At 39.8% G+C, this 20,904-nt stretch overlaps 1 long non-coding RNA gene across 1 annotated transcript; it reads right to left on the bottom strand.

The window, feature by feature from the left end:
* Positions 1 to 263: 263 nt before the first annotated feature.
* Positions 264 to 19,469, bottom strand: LOC121069348. Its single transcript, XR_005819389.1, has 3 exons — positions 19,404 to 19,469; positions 18,632 to 18,704; positions 264 to 358 (listed from the first exon to the last, which is right to left on the bottom strand). It is a non-coding gene; the product is annotated as an uncharacterized LOC121069348 (long non-coding RNA).
* Positions 19,470 to 20,904: the final 1,435 nt, after the last annotated feature.

The following is a 20,904-nucleotide window of genomic DNA, read 5'->3' as shown; positions in this document are numbered from 1 at the left end:
TTTGGCCACAAGATTTATAAGAACTGTTTGAGAAGCCAGTTCCAAAGCGTGTCCATGATTATCTAAAGCCAAGCTTTGGCATATAGTAAGAAGTGAGATCAACCCAGGGGGAAAAAAGAAAGACAGAAAAAAGTAAAACAGAAATCTAAAAAATCAGTATAGATGGGGGAGTAACTAAGACAGCAACAGTTACAGTGGCAGAATTAACAACAAATTGAAACGCAATCTGTGAATTATATTTATATCATAAAATACCTCAATTATATGGTCTTGAAAATGTAGGACTGGATCTTCAGCACTCTACTTAAAGACGATCTTGCTCATTGGAGATGATTTCTCAAAAGTTGTGGATATGCCACTGTAGGTGATGGGAAATAAAGGGTTAATATAATGAAATGTAGCTTTCAGCATAAAAAAAGGTGAAAAAATTGTGATGTTAGTTCATTGGTATTGGATAAAGAAATACTTTAATGAGAAAGAACAAAAAAAAAAAGTGGTTTGATTTTAAGAAAAAGCTGTACTTAGGGTTTTTTTCATTAACATATCAGGTTCCTATAACAAAACTGAATAAATCTATTTTATATTAACTTTAAATGGGATAATTATTTAAAAAATACAAAAGGAACAGATGTCATTTTGCCTGTCTGCTCCTTTTGTCTGCTAATCATATGAAAAATGAGTGTTTCTTGCAGATTTTTGAAGCCTCAAGCTCAAACACAGAAATGGAGAAAGAAGTTATTTAACAAATGAAAGCCATATTAAAGATGGAGATATTACACAATTGTTATAAAGATATTTTCCTTATTAAAAAAGTGCACTACTATGTTAACGTTGTCAGACATAAATAAATTTCCGTCTTTTCCCTAGCAAATAAAAAATCAACCTTAAATGGAACCTATTCAGAGCTTTTGTCTCATGCTGTGGGCTGCTGGTTCAAGTTCCAGGGCTGAAGACCATTCTTGTATGAGTAATCCTTACTGGCATATGTATTTTCTTTGACTTCAAGCTACAAAATCAGTCATAGGCAATGGTGAATTAGCTCCTTTCAGGAATACGTTCCCAAATGTTAGTTCATCACACTGAAAATACCCACATTGATTTATTTTATCCTACCACATTAGGGCAATTTGGGTGGCATTATTGGAATATTTATTTATTTTCAATGTTTCTCATGCACATCTACATTCTTTAGGAGTCCACATTTTTTAAACATGGGACAAATTAAATCAAACATAACAAACAGCTCAAACTGGCATAAGAGGCCTGCAGGGCTACTCTAAAATCTTTTCCCCAGCTGTTTCTTCTGGGATACATAGAAAGAAAAAAAATACACAAAAAAATGCCTCAAATAAACCAAACAAAAACCCATCAACAAACCAGACCCACCAATAAACCTCCCTGGCCGTCGCATACATTGCTTGAAAGAGGTGCTGCTGCACATATACACACAAGCACTCAATAAAATCCCTCCCCAGGGAAAGCACGGAGCAGCTGGAAACCCGTTCTGTGTGCCCTGATTAGCCACAAAACTGTGCAGCAGAGAGCTAAACTGGCAACTGAATCCCAGTCCCAAGGACTATTTTACTCCCACATAACTTTCTTTCAGTAACAGGGATTATTCATTTCAGTGCCCTCATCCAGGAAATATATGCTTTTTTTTAAATAGCAAGATCCAGCATGTAGTTGCACACCAACATTGAAGATTCATTGATCTGGTCCATGCACCTTTGCTGTCACGGTATATTTGTGATTGACTTCAGTGGGAACAATGTCCCCAAAACAAAGGGGATAATAATCCCCTCTCCTCCCACCTTTCTCTCCACTCCATACCCTCCTCCCATGACACACGAATCCCCTGCACACCCTAACTCTCCTCAGATACAATTCGGCTGCTTTTAAAGTCCAATAAGCATTGATTAATAAGGGAGCTGTGTAACTCTTAATTCCTATCACAGTCATTCTGTCAAAGTGGTCATTTGGTGAAGCCACTGAAATGTAGGTATTCGGTTAAGAGGCCATTTCACTTAGGCCTTTAACCATGAATTAAACTTTCAGGTATTAGATCAAATGAGAGTGACATGAAATGACAATATGATATCAATTGCAGACAGATTCATGAGCAGACTTTTGGAAAAGAGACAATTGCATGAACTACAAAAAAACAAATCTTAAATGATTAGGCTAATTGTGTAATTTAGCTATGTCTAAAATCTATTGTTATATTAGCTACATCCATTAATGCTCTTGTTTACAGCTGGTTGTTCAGGAACAGAGGTGTGGAGCACCTACAGTGTATTCTCCCCAGCCCATTATTTCACAGAGGCTGGATCTAACCAAGACCTTTTTATTTTTTTCCTGCTCTGCTCCCACAGGTTCTTTAGAAGTCTTTGAGACTACTCAAAAAGGGGGTTACCATCACTTTCCTTTTTTGAGACCATAACAAGAGTCCATTTTGCAGCCCCCAAAAGCTGGATATTTTGGAGGGGGAAAGTGTCTTCAGCTTTCACTCTCACAGCAGGACTTAGAAAAATACACCTAACACGTATGTTTTTTCTGCCTTACCTCAACTTTCATTTCACTGCCTGAGTAACCATTAGTAACCACCGAATCTCCAGGATACTGACCCCAGGCATATAATAGGGCAAAATCTTGATTAAATGTGACTCATTTGGTGGGACTGCAGCCAAGAAAAGAAGTTACCAACAGTACTAGTTATCACACCGTCTGTATTGGAAGCACATTTATCCCGTAATACACAAAAAATATTTATCTCATAAAGAAGATATTCTAATTTTGAAGATAACTTTTTCAAATTGTAAAGCTCAGAAGTAAAAGCAGAGGAGGACAAACTGAGTCTCACTAGGAAAATATCCAAGTATAAGATAACATGGCTTGGCTTTTTTGTTTAACATATACTAAACATTATTATAATAGTAAACTGAAGGGCAAGCAGAGATTTTGCTTTCAACTTGCTTATTTTTTCCTTTTCTTATCTCTTTTCATATATGTATGTGCACATATGTTTTTTCTTTTAACAGAGGACAACAAATGTTCCATACACAAGTGAAAACATACTTGTAAATATGCATTAGGGTAGCATTATGAATTCACTAGTTCTGTTTCACCTCAAGAAGATTACTTGTGTGTAATGTTATTCCTATGTATAAGTTTCTGTACAATCAGCCTACACTATTCTAGTTGAAAATCTTAAAAAAGGAAAAAGAAAAAGTTAATTAACCATGAACAATGGAGATATTCTATGACACTGAGTGTTCAAAAGCAGTAAATTATTTATTCATTTCTCAATGAGTGGATTTTTAAAAAAATATTAATTTTCACTGTGTTCTCTGGCCTTAGCATGACTTATATCTACATATTTTGGTGGACGTATAGCAGCATATGTCCAGTGGAACCTGATGGAGAAAAAAAATCAACCTTTTGTTTGTGACAATGAAATTATTGACAAAACTAGAAAACAAATAGAAAGAAGAATCAGACAAATGTTAATTGAAATGTTGGCTGATAAAAAGAAGGGTAACATATTTGTAACTACTTTGTTTGTAATGAAACATCCACTGTTAATTTTACATCAGAAATAACATATACTGTGTGTATATCATTCCTTCTGAACAATTAAAGCAAGCTGAAAGATTATAAATTAAGCTCCATAAATCTCTTTGTATAAAGCCTATATATAAAGGAATTAATATTCCACTCCAACAGATGGCAAAACTGAGTAACCAAGATTAAGATCTGAATCAAGGAAGGGATATAAGTACTGCAACAGCAACTGAAAATCAGGGTCCTAAACACTCTTCCTCAGCTGCTATCTAATGCTGTGAATCACTAAACTGGATTTTTGACTTAAATGTGCTCAAGGTACCTCAAGCATCCTCTCTGAGCATTCTGCTTTTGCTACAGTTGCTTCCTCTGGTCCAAGCCCCAGAAGAGACTCACGCTTACACCTTTCCTCCTCCACACTTTCTGACAAATTTTCTATGCTGGAAAAGTGTCTTGAGGTTGGGCCTAGCACCAAAATAGTCAAAATGGCATGGCTTCTCTGCCTTTCTCTGACACACTGACCACCAATGTTCAGAGAGTTCACAGAAGGAGCTATAGATGCATCTCCCTCCTTGGCCTGAGAAAGCCAAAGCCCCGGCATCATCTCCCTGAAAGAGCACTGAAACTAATTTTGGCGAAGCTCATTGCAGTGGGAACACTGCCCTCTTACCTAAGCCAGGTTTCAGTATCTTATGATTCATGGAATTAAAGAGGAAGGAGGGGAGGAGCACAGTAGCATCCCATTTCAGGTATTGAGCTGGTAGTGGGACATCTGCTTTCACTCCATGAAAGGTTCGTGCATGGCTTACAACACCCAAACTGGTGGCTTGGGCACCTGGAGTTCAAGGCCATCACTCATGAAGAAGTGCTGTCTCTCACCTCTCATAGTACTTCTTTCCTCATATAAACACAAGAGCTTTCCTTCAGCTCTTTGTGTACAAGCTTGTAGCTGTCTGCCTTCAAGTCTCAGAATATGAAACTAAAGGGATATAAGGCACCTCCATAAAGCACAAACTAAACCACTCATGTCCCAAAAAGGGTTGGTATTTCAGATTTTCCCTTCATGTATCCTATTAGCATGCTCTAGACAGCAACTTGGGTTGTACATGTTGGGGCCACGTCCTGCAGCCTTCTGCTAGGCCTGGGCCTCAGAGATGTAACACTTCCTTAAGTCAGCTGAAAAGCTGGATGTAGAAATCAAAACACCTGGCTCCTGTGTGTGTCCTTTATACTTTATACTATGCTCCACTTAGAAGTTTGATGCATAATCATTTTGATGTAATGTCCACAGAAGCCATAAATTATCCATTGGACCCATTGGGTAATTTATGGCTTCTGTGAGGGCATATCAATCCGAACAAAGTATTAGGTAAACTACACTTGTTCAAGTAGTTCCTCATCTAGTGATCCAGGACTGACTAAATGGCCCCAAAGAGCAAGTCCAATAAGGCAGAAATGTAAGCATCACATGAGTTGTTCCAAAAAGAAGGTAATTACTGATCTTATCATTAATATTTAAAGAATAATATATGTTCTGTGACACGTGGCACACTCCAGAAAGCACACAGGGAGCATTTTCATAGTCAATGAAGTATGCAGGTATTGCTATGTGATTAAATACCTGATCCTAACATTCAGTCATGTTACTAAATTATTATGCCTAAATCTCTGACTTTTAAAGTCAAATATGACCTCTGTTCTTTGCAAGGAAAAATTGCTAAAAACACACATTAAATGTTTTATTCACACTTCTTCTTCATGCAAAATCAGAATCTGGACACAGTGGCCAGTATATTTGGTGCTAGCCAATCTCCTCACTCTGTTCAGTGACAACATACACTATACCACCTCTTTGTCTTCTCAGTAGCCAAATGAGGTGGGGCTTCACAGGGAAAGCTGAAGAAATTAGGCTATTATCAATCTACAGGGGAAATGACTGCTATAAACTCTGGGGTCCTAAGAGCGAGCAGCCTGACAGCTACCTCCTCTCTTTTATGATGATGGGACTTCATGGTGCAGTTGCAACCAGTCTGTTGTTGACTGCTAGAGGCTTTCTCAGACAGATACATCACAGACGATTTGCCTTTTATTCTTCAAAACCAGTGTCTCCACATTGATCTGGACACCAAGCAGCAGTCAAAGTGGCTGACAGAATACAGGTTCAGTAAGCTCCCAGATAACATACAGCACTCAACAGGCTCAACAAGTCCAATCCTGCACATTTGGTTCTGAGGTGAAATTAAGCCCTGAAAGTTATTTATGTTTTTTCTATTTTCAAATAGTGAAGCTGTGCTTGGATGTAACTGAAACTTATCCCACACACATGCTTGCTCTTTCTGGATATTTCTTACAGCTCTTTATGCCATCCAGAGCGCTATGTCCAGAGCTATATATCAGCTGCGCTCTGCCGAAGAGCATCTGCCAGAGAACACTTCTTTAAAAAGAAAATGACATCTATTATATCGGACATAATTTTTGCTAAACATCCACTTAGCTATCTACTGTGTTAGAACCAACCACTACCATCCTCTTTAAAACAGGGTTGTTAAAGCTGGAGGAACCAGCCAAAGAATTTTAATCAGTGTAATCAGCTGCACAAAGTTTGATGTGGACTGAAGACTGATTCGACACCAGGGTGTGACTTCTACATCAATCCTAACTGAAAAAGGAAATGGATTTGTTGGACAAACACAATGTCTCAGGGCAACTTCTATCACAAATGATAACAGCAACCAAATTTTACAAACAACCTAGTATAATACCTCCATCAGAAGAAAGCTAAAAAGGGTAGAGCAGCTTGAAGAATGACATTGAGCTAGGTAGGAAACTTTGCTAATGATTTATCTCACAATTTCTTTTGTAGCCATAAAGAACTGTCTTTTTGAAAGAGAGGAAAATCAAAACTTCCAACTGAAAAAAGAAAGGTAGCTTTCTATTTTCCAGTTGTGGATGAAGACACAGGATTTCCAATGTATTTTCACTGCAGTATTTCATAACGGAGAAAAAAAGCAAAACAGTGCACTTCTTTCAGTTAGCTTTACTGATCAAGTCAGGAATAGGAATTGTAGTCACTGCTCTGCTTTATTGTATAAGAGATCTCATTTCTAAAATCTTAAGGTTGGGTACAGAAAAATACTGAGTAGAGCAATGTAGAAGAATAGAAAATTAATTATCTGAGTTCAAGCTCTCTGCTATTCAGTCATCACTCTGCAGCAAGGACCTTGTCAGCGGCTGTTCGTTCACTGTTTCCACTGTACCTTGATGTACCTAGGTAGGACCTAGCACATGTATCTGCACAGGATAGACCCCACAGCATTATTCTCCAGATCACTCGGATGACAAGTGAGCAGTGTTTGCATAACACAGGATCCCAGGAACTTCCAGACTGACTACAAACTAACCTTAATAACAACGTCCAGCTAGTCCTTGATGTTACTGATTCCTAAACTTGTATGTCTCCTCTGATTGTGAATACTAATGTCAAGAAGCAGTAAGTGCCAGGTCAGATCATACGTATTCCTCTGGTGTGACAGTCTCAAAGTACATCAGGATAATCTACACAGCGCTTCTGCAGAAGTGGTAGGGCACTACCAGCTCTGGCATGCTGCAGCAAGAGCAAAAGCATCCTCTCTGTGTTGTCCTAAAGATGTCCTTATTTATTTTGGCTCCTATCACTTCAGGATCATACCCCTGGATAAAAGAACTGGCATCCTTATAACTCAAGAAGTAGCATTCATATCCTTGTTACTATTTAACTGTGGCTCTACCTCAAATACTTCTTTACTTGATGTGTAAATAACACTCTTTATCAGTTTATCTTTTGTTTTTGAGGCTTTTCTTTAAGCTCTTCTAATAGAGATTCCGGGAACAGCGGTTTATGCGTCAGTGTGCAGCTTGGAAATAATAGCTGTCATATTTACTTTCAGGTCGACAGCCTTCATATTTTGGCAGAGTGTAATTTGTTGCTGCTATGCAGAGTTCATCTGAGCTAGAGGCATACTTGTCACCTTTTGCCTGTGCTGGCCACACTCTGGGGATATCTGCAATCAATTAAAAAATGGTGCAGCCCATTGCCTTTTTGGGTCCATATTTCTTTTTCTGGACACCGTCCTTTTAATTGGTGGTTATCCAAACTATGCATGTTGCAGTGTTATTCTTGTTTGGTTCTGTGTTCGAGCTTTTCTTCCTTTTGTACCTTAAGGGTGTGCGTGTGTGATATTTTTACATACCAAATCAGGCCTGCAGTCTCAAAGAACTATAGAGTTCACCCCATAGATGTACTGAGTTACTTCCTTCTGCACTAACATCCATTAACCATCACCTTCTAGCAGCTTTGCTCAGCTTCACTCTGGATTTTCCAGTAGCTTCTCTGAATTTTGTTCACAGCTTCCATTAGGATCCAGTCTCCTCTCAGTTAGCCTTCAAAATTGCAAGACTCTGCTCACTCTGAGCCAATCTCACACATATGTTTCATTTTTACATGGAATTCAGGGTTCTTCACATTTCTGTACTACCACATCACAGTTAGCCTCTGCTCTACTTTACAGAAAATTATTAACTGCAACAAGCTTTCTGGAGCCAGCCACCATTAAAAATAAGGCTACCTTCTGAATGTCTTCCTTTCTACACTGCTTGCTTACAAACACAGAGAAAAGTGCCTGCTGAAATTATTCCAGTTGTCTTCCACATTTTCAAAGAGTTTTGGCTCAGAAAGAGATTTTAAGTTCTCCATTTCTTCACTCATGTTATTTTTATTCTTGGTACCATGTGGTGCTCTGTAACCACTTGGGGACAAGGTGTTTAACAGGGATCTACTCTATTCAGTGTCTTTATTCTAGCTGTTTCTTTATTACATCAAATGAGTCTTTTAAAGATATAACTACTCACATTTAATTGATTGCAAACTATATTTGTGTAGATATGTTCATTTTCTGATGAACAGCTTTTTGAGTAATCTTTCTACAGGCTTTATCTGTGTGGGATTGTTCACCATGACAATTTGTTATTCTTGCTGTGTGATTTAACATATTACTGCTTCTGCCCCATAGCTATTGCTTCAAAACTTGTAAGTCTGAGGTGGTTTATTTTTGGTGGGAATACACAAGAAAATTCAGATTTTACAAGACAGTTTGCAATACCAGCATACTTCTTTGCAAATGAGCTCCTAAGAATGTTACTATAAAATGCAATTTAAAATGTTGGAACTAGTGGAAATAAATAAAAGTTCTTCAAATGAGTGGTTACAATCTACTTTTTTTTAAACATGTTTTTGCAGCACACACCAACACGCAGCTTTTATGCTGCTTTGGGCGAACTGGAAGAAAAAAATATGGATGTTGTTACTGCAAAGATGAAAGAGCAATTCCAGTGGAATTTCAATCACATATACTTCAGGAATTGTAAGAGCAAATAGAAGGTGGTGTCCTTAGCTGCTATGATTGGTACAACTCCATTGAATTTCAATGGCTTATCTCAGAGAGTAATGAGCAAAGCAAGAGAAAATTATCAGCTATTTAAAAAGCCAAGACAGTAACTAAGGTGATGTGGGCACAGTGACTCCACGAATCTCCCTATGGTGATAAAGACATTTGATGCAGATTTACATCCAATGCCAGTAGCTGACCTGCAAGTGACATTGCATGATCCTACATGACCTGTTTAATGAGAACTAGAACTTCAGGTTAGGAAATGCTGAGCAATTTGATGGGACATGGTCTTTTAAAGTGGTTGATTTGTAAAATTGTACGTATGTGTTCAGCCAATACACAGGTGAACATTTCAGTGCATCCTGACCTGCTCTGAAACTGAAGATATGTGTGAGAATCAAAAGAGATGTCCTCTGGAGGTCTCCTTAGCCAGTAGAGTCTCCCTAGCCAATAAAGTCTATAGTTGTTCTAACACTAGCAGATGATTTCCCACACAGGCATATTCCTAGGCAGGTCTCTTACCTTTGGTAAGACAGGTACAGTACACTTGAGAAGGTTTGGTGGGAATAGGTAGAAAGAGAACACTTCATGCATATTTATTTATCAACAAGAAAAGTTCCCTTTATGAGTTGGCAGTTATGAATGTAGTCTATGCTTCATAATTACTTTAAAGGGCTTTTTTAAAAAAAATCTCCTCTTGCAATATTTCTTAATTCCCATTTTTCATGAACTAATTTATTAGGGCTACTTTATGTTCTTGTTTTATACATTCAGTCCAGTGCTTGTTTCCCTGAACAGCAAAAGTCTGGTGTTAAAAAGGGCCTTCACAATACATGTTACCCATGCTGAAGGCAGAAAAAAAATAGATTTGGCCTCCATGTATTACAAGAGGCACTGAAGCACCTCTTTAATTTATGCCTATGTGTTGCTGTGGTGGGCAAGACCACGTCATCTCAAGGGGGTTTTACACCTTTTCAAAACCGAGAATGTTTGCTACAAAACAGATTCTTCAGATGGACAAAAGCTTATTTGGTTGAAGTGTTTTGACTTTATAAAAGAATAAAAAACAGCTAAATGCACTCTCCTCCCATGAGTCAAGGTCTGACCCTTCTCTCAAGAGAATCAATAACAAAAATTCCCATGCATTTTAGGAAGAACAGATGGGAAACTTCCCTTGGCAGGTGGGAATTGAGTCATTTTCACTTCAGATTTACATTCTGTCCACTTCTAAAGATCCTGGCCTCAGAACAAAAAGCATTTTTGATGACTTGGAATACCGAAATATTCATACTTTCACAGCTCTATTGACTGTCTAGTGTTAATAAACACAAAAAACTTCAGTAGAATACACAGCAAAAATTCAGAGTACTCCTACCTAGTACATAATTGAGATGCATGGTGCCATTTTACGGCACAAAGTTGCTACTTTTAAGGTATAATAATGATTCCAACTAATGAGAGACATCACCAAGATTGGATAGAGTGACAGAAATTATGGTAGGATATTTCTTCAAGGTCTCCTTTCCTACAGGTTTTAAAAGTAATTGATTTTGGATGAAACTTAGTGAATATAATATTCAGTTTTTGAGAAATTAAAAAATGATGAGGAAAACCAACATCCTCTCTCACTATTAAATCACATGGAGACCTTTGGTAATGATTAAAGCTAATGTTCATGTTTGATACCAGCTAGGCTGAAACATGTTGAGAGAAATTGTGAATATAAATCAAATTGAAATTCTAGGCCAAAGACCTACATTTTTCATGAAATGGAGATTAAAAAATGCTGGGCAAATAGTGTCTGTCTATCAGCTTAAAAATGTCACCTAGAGTAAAAAATACATCTATTTGTCCCCCTGCAAGATGCTTACAAAGAAAAATGATTTTGTAACCAAAGACACATTGCCCTAAACAGAAATGGGTCAGCTGCTCAGCTGCAAATTGGAGAGCTCCAACAGAGATCTCAAAATTTTCCCTGATAAATGCTAGAGACAGCTCAAAGGAGTCTTTACCAAAGAGTTAGGAGATGAACAGGTTGAAGGTTGGAAAATATAGAATAATTAGAAGTAATTTCCATGTATTGAGACCCAGGGTCATTTTTGTGTTAGTCTTCAATACCATAGCAAATGGGTTTTGGCTATCTTAATGCTGATACATTTACTGCACTTGGCTTTCTGAACATACTGCTGTGGTGCCTGGGTGGAATACTAGACTTTTGTAAAAAATATCTTAAATGGATTCACCTTCAGTATCTAACTTTTCAAGGGTTACTGTAAATCCATTAGGTATAGATAATCATTTGCAGGTGATGCAAATGGAAAATAAAGGCAGGCAGTTATAGAGAAGACTTGCATTAAAAGGACTGAGAATAAACATTGCGTCAGACATCTTAAATGTGTTCTGGAAAAATCATGCAGAACAATAGATTAATGACTTAAAATGAGCTTAATTAATTATTAGGCAGTAGGCTTCATGAAGGCTCATATCTTTGAACAGAATATAAATCATAAGCAAACTAGATATAGGGCCTGCATTATACTGAGAAATAAAACTAGAATTCATTTAGATGCAGACAAAATTGAAAAGACATGGCTCAGTATCATCATTTACTTCATCAGGGACAACAACATAGAGTTGAAGGTGCACAAAAAAACCCAAAGCCCAGCAATAAAATGGCAGTAACTCAGGACTGAAATATTTGAAGAATCTCGCACATAGACTATGGTCTCTGCTTCCACAGCTCACATAAAAACAGAGGGATGGAAAGAAGTACAAATAGAAGAAACTAAAGATAAGACAAGAAACATGAAAGAAATTCTTCTTGGCTGACGCTGAGGCCAGACTATTGGGCCAGTCAGCATGTACTGAAGCTGCCTCTGTCATCAATCCTCAGCAGTGCTGGGCTTTGCTGTTAATTGCAGTTGTGAAGACATACTTTGCATGGCTTGTTAAACTACGTACTGTCAAGAAGTGTCCGCAGACTCCATGGGCCAGCTCTCTCTCTCTCTCTCTCTGCCATACAGCTGGAGAGTCTAGCAAGGAAGTTCAAGTAAATTTATTCAGGAAAAGTGTGAATGGGCTAAAAGTAACTCTATCCAAGACCTGGGAATCCAACCCAAGACTGTCTTACCTTGAGAAATAGTCATGAACAACTATGACTAATACATGGAAGTAGCGTTTCTTTCCTTGTTTAAACAAAACTTTTGACCAACGCAGAAGAAATCTACTCTGAAAGCACCATTTATATCCATCTTCCATCATCATCCTCCCATTCCTGAGCAAGATAACAGAACTAAACCTTTGATTTCATAGCTAGGTAAAGCTAGGATGACGTGTTCTCTTTTATTTCCCTTAGGCTTTGTCTATGCTTAAAGGATTGGGTTGTTTATGCTTCTTCAGAGCAGGCTCACATCATGCCATTTGCAAGATAGACAGAAAGAAACCATGATTTCCTGTGAAAAAGCAGTGTTGGCTGGCTGCATGAAAAAATACACAAATGTCTTTATGTGGATGGAAATCTTACTATGGAGAGTCAATAGCGAAAGTCCTCTTGCCAATGTAGGTCATTCTGTTGTGTGTTTAAATTTGCCTCTAGGCAGCATTACAGCTAGCGAGCCTGACTTCAGGGGCTTACCCTCAGGGATAGCTGTAGGCAAGCAAGATCAACACAGCTGCAATGGGCCCTGTGCTTAGCAGGACCCTAGGCTACAACACCCTTTCATGTGAGCCCAAGCTTTGGAGAGGTCTGAATTTAGCAAAGTCCTGCCCTAACACATCCCCTTGTTAATTATGGCAAGCACTCCACACATGAGCTAAATGCACTGACAGACACCCATTTTGTCTGTTCAAACGTACTCTAAAAGGCAAATCAAATTTATGTTGGTCCACATGCCCCAGCTTAAGCAGAACAAAGTGAATAAATAATAAATGGCAACTGGGGTTAGAGCACAGCTGCTCTGACTTCCCAGGTCTTGTAAGCTGCCTCTTCCTACAGTGCCAGCCAACCCAGTTGATTGTAGTGCGTGTACTGTGGACATGTTTTATGAATGATGTTTTGTTTGTTTCTCCATCATCAAACCTTGGCAGACTACAATTACCTGCCAGACACAAAGCTCTTTGACTCCTCTGTGAAAGGCTCAAGGAAATAATGTTCAGTGCCATTCAAACAAAGGCTTTCCACATTGGCCTCTTCTACCCCTTCCTTTAAGTAGCTGTCTACCTACCTACCTACCTACCCACCCACCTACCTACCTGTGTCCCTCCTTCCAGTGCACTCTTTCCAGTGAGGCATATTCACAAGAAATCTCTTTCTGACAGTGGAAATAATGAAAAAGCACTCTCTGGGCTCCAGAAACATATTCATGTCATATGTTCACACACATTAATGTACTGATTTCAGTTTTGATGAAAGCTTTTGGCCTTCCTCTATCTAAGAAAGAAAATGCCAAAAGGGTAGCAGCTGAAGAGGCAGGGACCTAGATTCATATAGCAGGTCAAACTAATCGTTCTTGTGACAGAGGATGGCTGAGACTAAGCCTGCTTAAAAATGCAAATTTAAACATAGCATACAATCTTTATTGCATGCACCAAGAAACTACAAGGCACAGAGGAAACAAAGAGAGGTGCTGCTTCACAGCAGCACAAAGTGTCCCAAGGACCAGTGGGGCACCAAGGGTATGAGGCAAACAAGCTGCCTGCAAGCTGCGCTCATGCTCAGCACCAAGAACGATTTCCTATTCAAAATACTTTACAAACAATAACAAAGGGAAATGTGTGTATGCTTGCATGCAAAATAGAGCTATTGTGGGGGAACTGTGTTTGCTTGCATGCAAAATGTAGCTACTACAGGGTGGGGGTTGTGTTTTCCTTTCATGAAGGAAAAGAAAATGCTTCTTCATCATAATCAAAAAAGCTGCACAAGAGTATTTTCCACTGAACTTTAACTTGTGTACTCTCTCATGTCCAGGGTAGAATATCTGCCAAAAGGAGAATGAAAGCACCCCCCACCACCACCCCTTCCCGCCCAGAAGCCTCCCACCAGACAAGCAGAAAATGACAGCACAGGCACTCCAACCCAGACTTCCTAAGATTGGGAAGATTCTCTATGCACCTACCTACCAGGAATGACCTTCCTTCTTCCTGAAAATAAATGTTGGATTCCATCCTGAGGAAGGGGCTTAGGAGAAGACATATCTTAAGTTTTGCAGGATGGGTAGCAGGATGGGTATTCTGTTTCCTAGCTAGCTCAAATCCAGGCTAGTACAATTCCAGCTCTCTGGAATAAGGTCATCCATTCGCAGGGGCTGCTTGATGTTAGTTGTAACTCTGTATAGATACTTGAAAATAACAACATTGCAACCACTTTTTCTGTATTGGCTCCCTCCCTCCAAATGTTTTAAGTTTTTCCAGTGAATTCTACTAGGTGCAATATATAGGGGTTAAGAGAGAGATGAGATCTGTCATGACCAACCTAATCCTACCTTTTGGGTTTTCCTGGGCATGTTGCTTCAAGACAGTTATTTTTCCTCCCTAATTGACTTGATAGGAGTATGCATGTTTCTAGTGGTGTTGAAATTTCTTGTCTCTGGCTAAAAATCCTGGTTGTAGAAACCACAGGAGAGTTGTCCTGCACATAAAAATGAATAGTCCAAACTTCAGTTATAATTACCTCCAAACATCAGTTATTATTAATTCCAGCTGTTGGTTAAAGAGGATAAATATATGTATTTTTATATTAATTTAATTTTGCTGTCTGATATATAAGATCAACATAATTGCTATAAATAAATATCTTTGCATTGTTTTAGTTCTATAGTATGGTAAATAACAGGATTGTCAAGAGGATAGTTTATATCTTAAATTTAATGAGGTAGATATTATGTCAAGCTTGCCATCTGCAAAGTTACAGTAAAATATTTTTAGTGTAATAATGAGGGCAGGCTGGAGATCCTGCTCTAATGCATTTAGTCTCCAGTCCAATTCAGAGAATCAAAAAATGGTCATACGCATCTTTGTGATTCCCTGATCTTTGCCCATTACACAGCAGGCTGGACCCAAATTTCAACTTAAAAGACATTCAAGACGGTTACTGTATGACTCTGACTGCAAGGAGACCATTCTGGCACTGCAGGAGAGTGCATAGTAGAACAGCAAGTCGGCTACTCCCTCTTTTCTGTAGGTACATGCAAGAAATCCTGAAAGAAAGGGTTTAAAGCAGCTTCAAGGTTATTTTGAGTCTTAAAGACCCACAGATTTAGTTGTCTCGCATGTAATTCCTGCTCTGAATATGTGCTGCCTGTTGTCCTTTCGCTGTGTGTGGCGTTTTCCAAGGCACTAACAACACTGAGCAGCGTTTCTAGACAGCCTTTGGTTTTGTATCCTCAGTAGCCTGGAAACATCTTGACAAAGAATGGTCTTATCTCAGCCTGCCAGGCAGCTGCTGACCCTGCATCAGCATGGGGCCAATAGCAGCAGTCACCATACGTCCTGCAAATGCCACCAGCTGCCACAGGCCATCTTTATTCTCCATGCAGCAAACACAGTATAACTGGAATGTATAACCCAGACCATAGATGGTCCCACGCCAGTCCCGCTGCTCACTGCAGGCAGATGATATCCAAAAAGGGTTACTATGTTCTAAGCTCATGAATTACCATCCGTGCTGGACTCAGGGTCTGAGGATGCAAGCATGCTTTGAAAAAAATGGACTGTTCGTACCGAGTTTGATGAAGCACAACTTGGTGATGTCCAGTGGGCAGTCAACTCCTGAGTATGGGATAAGTGACTGAACCTAATCAAAAAAAGATCCAACTAACGTGTTTTCTTTTTTTTCTCTCTACCAAAAATAATGCACAGTAGCTACTTTCTGAGATATGATGACCTTTGAAGCAAGGCACAGTGGAGCGATCACACTGTATTTAGCACTGCATGTAAGAACTACTGCCCACACCAAACGTGACCACTGGATGCAATGCCACCCTTCTTCCTCAGCTTGAAATCCCCTCTTCAAATGCATGTGGTTATTTGCAGCAGGGGAGTGGCAGGAGGCCCCTTTATTGGCTTGCCAGGTGAGGGTGGGTGTTTCTTTAAAAAAAAAAGAAAAGAAAAAAAAAGAAAAAAAAAGAGAAAAGCCTGCAGCTAACAGCTTTCAGTAAACCAATTTTAAAGCATGGAACCAAGGCTCGTGTTGAGTTTTGCCAGCAGCCCTGGCAGGTGGGCAGGAAGGGGAGGCTGGGAGGCCCCAAGGTCAGGGGCAGGGGCAGGAGGAGACCAGGGCCAGGCCAGGCAGATGCACAGCCAGGGATGCTCCTTCCCTTCGCATCGTTTGGGCTTTAACTTAGACATCTCTAATCCACTAACCATCCATGCACAAAAACCTCTTATCCAAGGTTAATAAGGAGTCCTTTCAGACTAAGTTAGTTGGCTTGTACACAGCTACAGGCGAGATTTCCCCTCAGACTGTGAACATTCACTCTGCTGAGAGGATTTAGGCTAAATCACGCAAGTGCTGACAGCCCTCCAACATTTCTCCAGTCTCCTTAAGTGCCCCAAAAGTCATTTAACTTTCCTACAGTTCACTCAGGAGGAATCACAGCTTGGCCCCATGCAGGTTGAGGACCCAGGGGGTCCCTGACCAACATGGGATGGGTGCCCACAGCATTGGGCAAGCTGGAGGTGGATAGCCATGCTATTGCTGCAGGGCCACACCACTGCTGCGGTGGCTGTGGGGCTCACTGAAAGCCCCAGCCTGATTAGCACATTCATGCGGACCTCCATACCACTCATCTCCAGCTCCTGAATGCGTATTTGAAAGCTTTTCTCCCCTGGTCAAAGCCTGAGGATCAGCAGTTGATGCCAAGGCTGCTTTGGAGAAAATCACAGCTCCACAGCAAGTTGCCCAAAAGGAGAGAGTGCAACTGTACAGTCAAGACATGGCACGCACAGTCCCAAAACCAAGGATCCCAAAGTGTGACGCATCCCAGTGAGCACAGGATGCAGTGTTTGGCGGTTCACACCAAGAAGCCCAGTGACCCTGATCCTCACAGGCTTCAAAATATTTCTAGTCATTCTTGGCATCTGTGTTCAAGTCTGGATTACTTCTAAGTGTGTTAACTTCCTTTCATAACTTAAAGCAAACACTATGTATCCCCTTTGGAAATGCTAGGGAAATGTGTGGAATGCTACCAAGAATTGTAATAATGTTACATTTATTTATGGAGAAAAGGCAGCCATGTAAGCATAACTATCACAAGTGAAAATGAAGACAACCTTAATTTTCAAAATAAGTATTATACCACCACTAAGATTCCCATCCTCTTCCTTTGAACCAGGGTTACTTTCCTGGCTCCTTGGGGGTTAGAGGCTCTACCACAGCCAGGAAATTCTTCAGGACAGAGCCAAAAATATCCCTACATATCACCTAATATAGTATAATACAAATAACATATTGAGAAAAGGAAAACTAAAATCCTGTCCATAAAACCTCAGTATAGTTGTGGACTGCAGACCACTGTGGATCAGGCTTGAGAGGTACCTGGAGGGGGTGAACTGGCTCTGTAAGAAGAGAAATCCCATTCCCCCAGGCAGCAAATGCTGCTGCCCATTGGTCTTTATCAGGGCATCACAGAGGATGCATTAAGCCCAAATCTTCAGAGCTTTCATCCCAGATCACTGACCCTGGGCCCCTTCTTGCACATTTTCCCACCTATGGCAAAAGTGGCCCAAACCTTTGTGCAACAAAACTGAGTTTTCCTAGCACTGCTACAAGTTCTTGGGCTACCCCAGGGTAAGGGTGTAATGACTATCAATCAGCAGAGTCACTCAAGAGTGGGAGGCAGCCAAAGCAGTGGAGAGATGTGCCAATTCCCCTGCATCCTGCCGACCAGTATTTTAAAAGTAATTTGTCTGCTGTGAAAACCTCATAGACCCCACTTCAGACAGGAGGACTAAACAGGCCAAGGTACTGCATGGAGCAGGCTACCAATGTGACTCAAAGATAATGACAAATTATTTTGACTGTTATACTAAAGCTGTTGGCCAGTTTCAGATCAGCTGAAATGCTGTAAAAGAAAATAAGCACAATGGCTGGTCACAAATGGTGAGCACCCAACTAGCCAGTGACTGGTGCTTTGCCACCAAGAACACTTGCACAGGGTAGGTACAGGAGGCCACCCCTCAGATCAGGTGTATTTTCTACCTGAAATTATCTTAGATGGCTACAGAAGGGAAATCGCAGGTCAAGCCACGCAGAGGCGTTTCGTTTCCTTTTTGAGGCCAGTGATGACTATGCAGTCAGAATGTGCGCATTTAAAATTGCCTTTTAAATAGTCTTTTGCTCATCCAGCCAGAAGCCTCTCAATCTGACGTTATAAGGCATTGCTGCAGGGAACATTTTCCTGTCACACTGGGAAGATTAGAGATGAAAGAGGACTATACGGAGTAAAGTTTGATGCAATGAGGATGAATTTGCTCTATAAGTTGAGTGATTAGGAGAGATATCTAGAAGTAAGACATACAGGCTAGATGTCTTTTTTGGACCATGAGCAAACAGGATTTAGAAAGTAGAAGAGAGACAGTGACAAAGTGAGGCACATGAGAGCTAAATGCAAACAGGCGTCCTCCCTGCTTTCCAACTTCTTACTCACCTGGCACAGTGGAGAGCTGGGAGTACCACAGGTTTACGATCTGTCTGTGCTGCCCACCTCTTCTGCACGAGTACTTGAAATACAGCAAAAGAAAAATGAGAGTGAGCACTAACCTTTCAGACATTGACCAAACTTCATATTCCACAGCCTTGCCTTTCTGCCCTTTTGACTGTGCATTAGGGAATGCCTCTCCCTGTTTACAATTCTGTTGTCATGTGAGTAGCCCTGCTGGGCTTATAGCATATTTATTTTAGTAAATCTTCCTTGCTAGAAAACACATTGCATTTTATTGTTATTCTTAAGACACTCGCATAAATGTCGTATCATTTCTATAATTACACACCTAAGTAGGTAGGATGCCTGATTGAACAGATTGTTTACTGTTATTCTTTTATAAATCTTTTTATTTCAGTAGTTTTCTTTTAGTAAGATGATAATGTGTGCTCTCACTCTGATACAGTACAAGACGCATGCTAGGAGGAGCAGATTGTTGACTATTGTTTTAATAAATATTTTTATTAAGCTGATTTGTATTAAAGTGATCTCTTTTACCAGCAGGGAAAAAAATGGTTTTGAGAATGACTAGCCAACTGCAACAGACATAATAATAGCCATCAAGTTTATAGTAGTACCTTCAAACAATCGCAAATGAAGACATATGTTGTTTCACAAAAAAGCATGCATTATGAAACATGAAATTGCATCATGTTTAAGGTATTCTGCATACAGTATGTGTTAGTGAAGTGAAAGGGCACATCTGTGCCGTACTTACTCAGATGACTGTTTTATTCACTGGTTGATGGCAATTTATTCATTGATTTCTGGACCCCAGATTGCCTAGAAGATATCAGATATCTGGCTGATGTTAAAACAGTTGGACCTTGCATTTGAATCTCATTCTTTGTAGCTGTTTAAAAATCATAACTGAATAATAAGCAAACAAAAAAAGAACAACAAAACAGAAATAAAGCATCAAATAGCATTCCCTCCTCTCTGATGCCTCAGATGGAACAATATGCACTTACATACTTAATTAAAACTCACTTGGTCTGTGCATATACTGAAGTCGAGGTCTGGACCATAAAACGAAGATGTTATAGGGAATGACCGTAGACAATCATATTGTTGTCTGGCAGTGCCATAAACAGGTTTCCAGAACTTAATAACAACAACAAAAAATCTTTAATTTCCATTTTTTTGCCTAAAGCCCAGTATGTGGGGAGGTCTCATGCCTTCCTTCCCAAGCTAAGAGCAAAAGGGTCAATTGGTATACTCTGTTTACCAAGTAGAGGTGTAGTATACCACTGTCTAATGTGGCAGTTGCCAGCGCACTCTCTCTTCCTTGTTTCACTTAATAAATGTGTGGGCCCGATATGGGAAAAGAATCAAGGCTGGTACTTCAGCCACCATGTGCTAGGGTCCTCATGGTCTGCTTGACTTCCATGCGTGGCTGTCTCCTCCCCATCCCAGGGACCATACCCAACCACCCAACTTTAGAAGGAGTGTTCCCAATGCAATTTTCACTTCTCAGGATCCTTCATTCAGGGTAACGAACCGATAGGAAACAAAACTGCCCAGAAACATGAGAAGATCCTACTCGCCCTCCGTCATCCACTGCTTAACAGATTATACAACCTTAACGACATTGAACTCAGAGGGACTATGCAGACAGATACATCAAAGCACCACTGACACTCTGTAAAAATAAGATTAAGACAGGATTCCCCTTGCGCTCATTGCAATGTGCAGTCTTTGTAAGAAATCTCTTTTAAGCTCACATAGCAGAACATGGCTGGAAGTTTTAAAAACAGAAAAGTGTACTCCCAACTTTCATTTCTGTACCTCAGAGTCTCCAAATATAATAAAAAGTGAGGTATATTGAACTGATACTCAGAGTAGAAAAATGAAAAGTTCATTTCTACTAGCATTCAGATATTTTTCTATGCAAAGTATTCATTTCATTGTGGTAGAAAGCAACAATGTTTTCTCAAGTTTACTCCCTCTCCCCTTGGGAAAAAAACATGCAAAAATCACAGCCCTTCCACACCAAAATAGTTCTTGATGGAAATATTAAAGGTAGAGGAATGATGTTTCTTCTGAAACAACTCACAACATTGTATTTACCTTTGCCTGATCGGTTCCACAGAAAATACTATTTATATTTAAGCTAAAATGGAACATTTTCCATTTTTTTCTGGCCTATGTGGTCAAGGCAATCTCAAAGCCATAGAGAATTGTTTCTATTAAGAGGAAAGAAGAATGGTATCAATCAG

This window comes from Cygnus olor, chromosome 4 (genome assembly GCF_009769625.2).
Source record: "Cygnus olor isolate bCygOlo1 chromosome 4, bCygOlo1.pri.v2, whole genome shotgun sequence".
Lineage (NCBI taxonomy): Eukaryota > Metazoa > Chordata > Aves > Anseriformes > Anatidae > Cygnus > Cygnus olor.
Note: the sequence above shows the minus strand (reverse complement) of the source record. Positions and strands in the feature narration are given on the sequence as shown.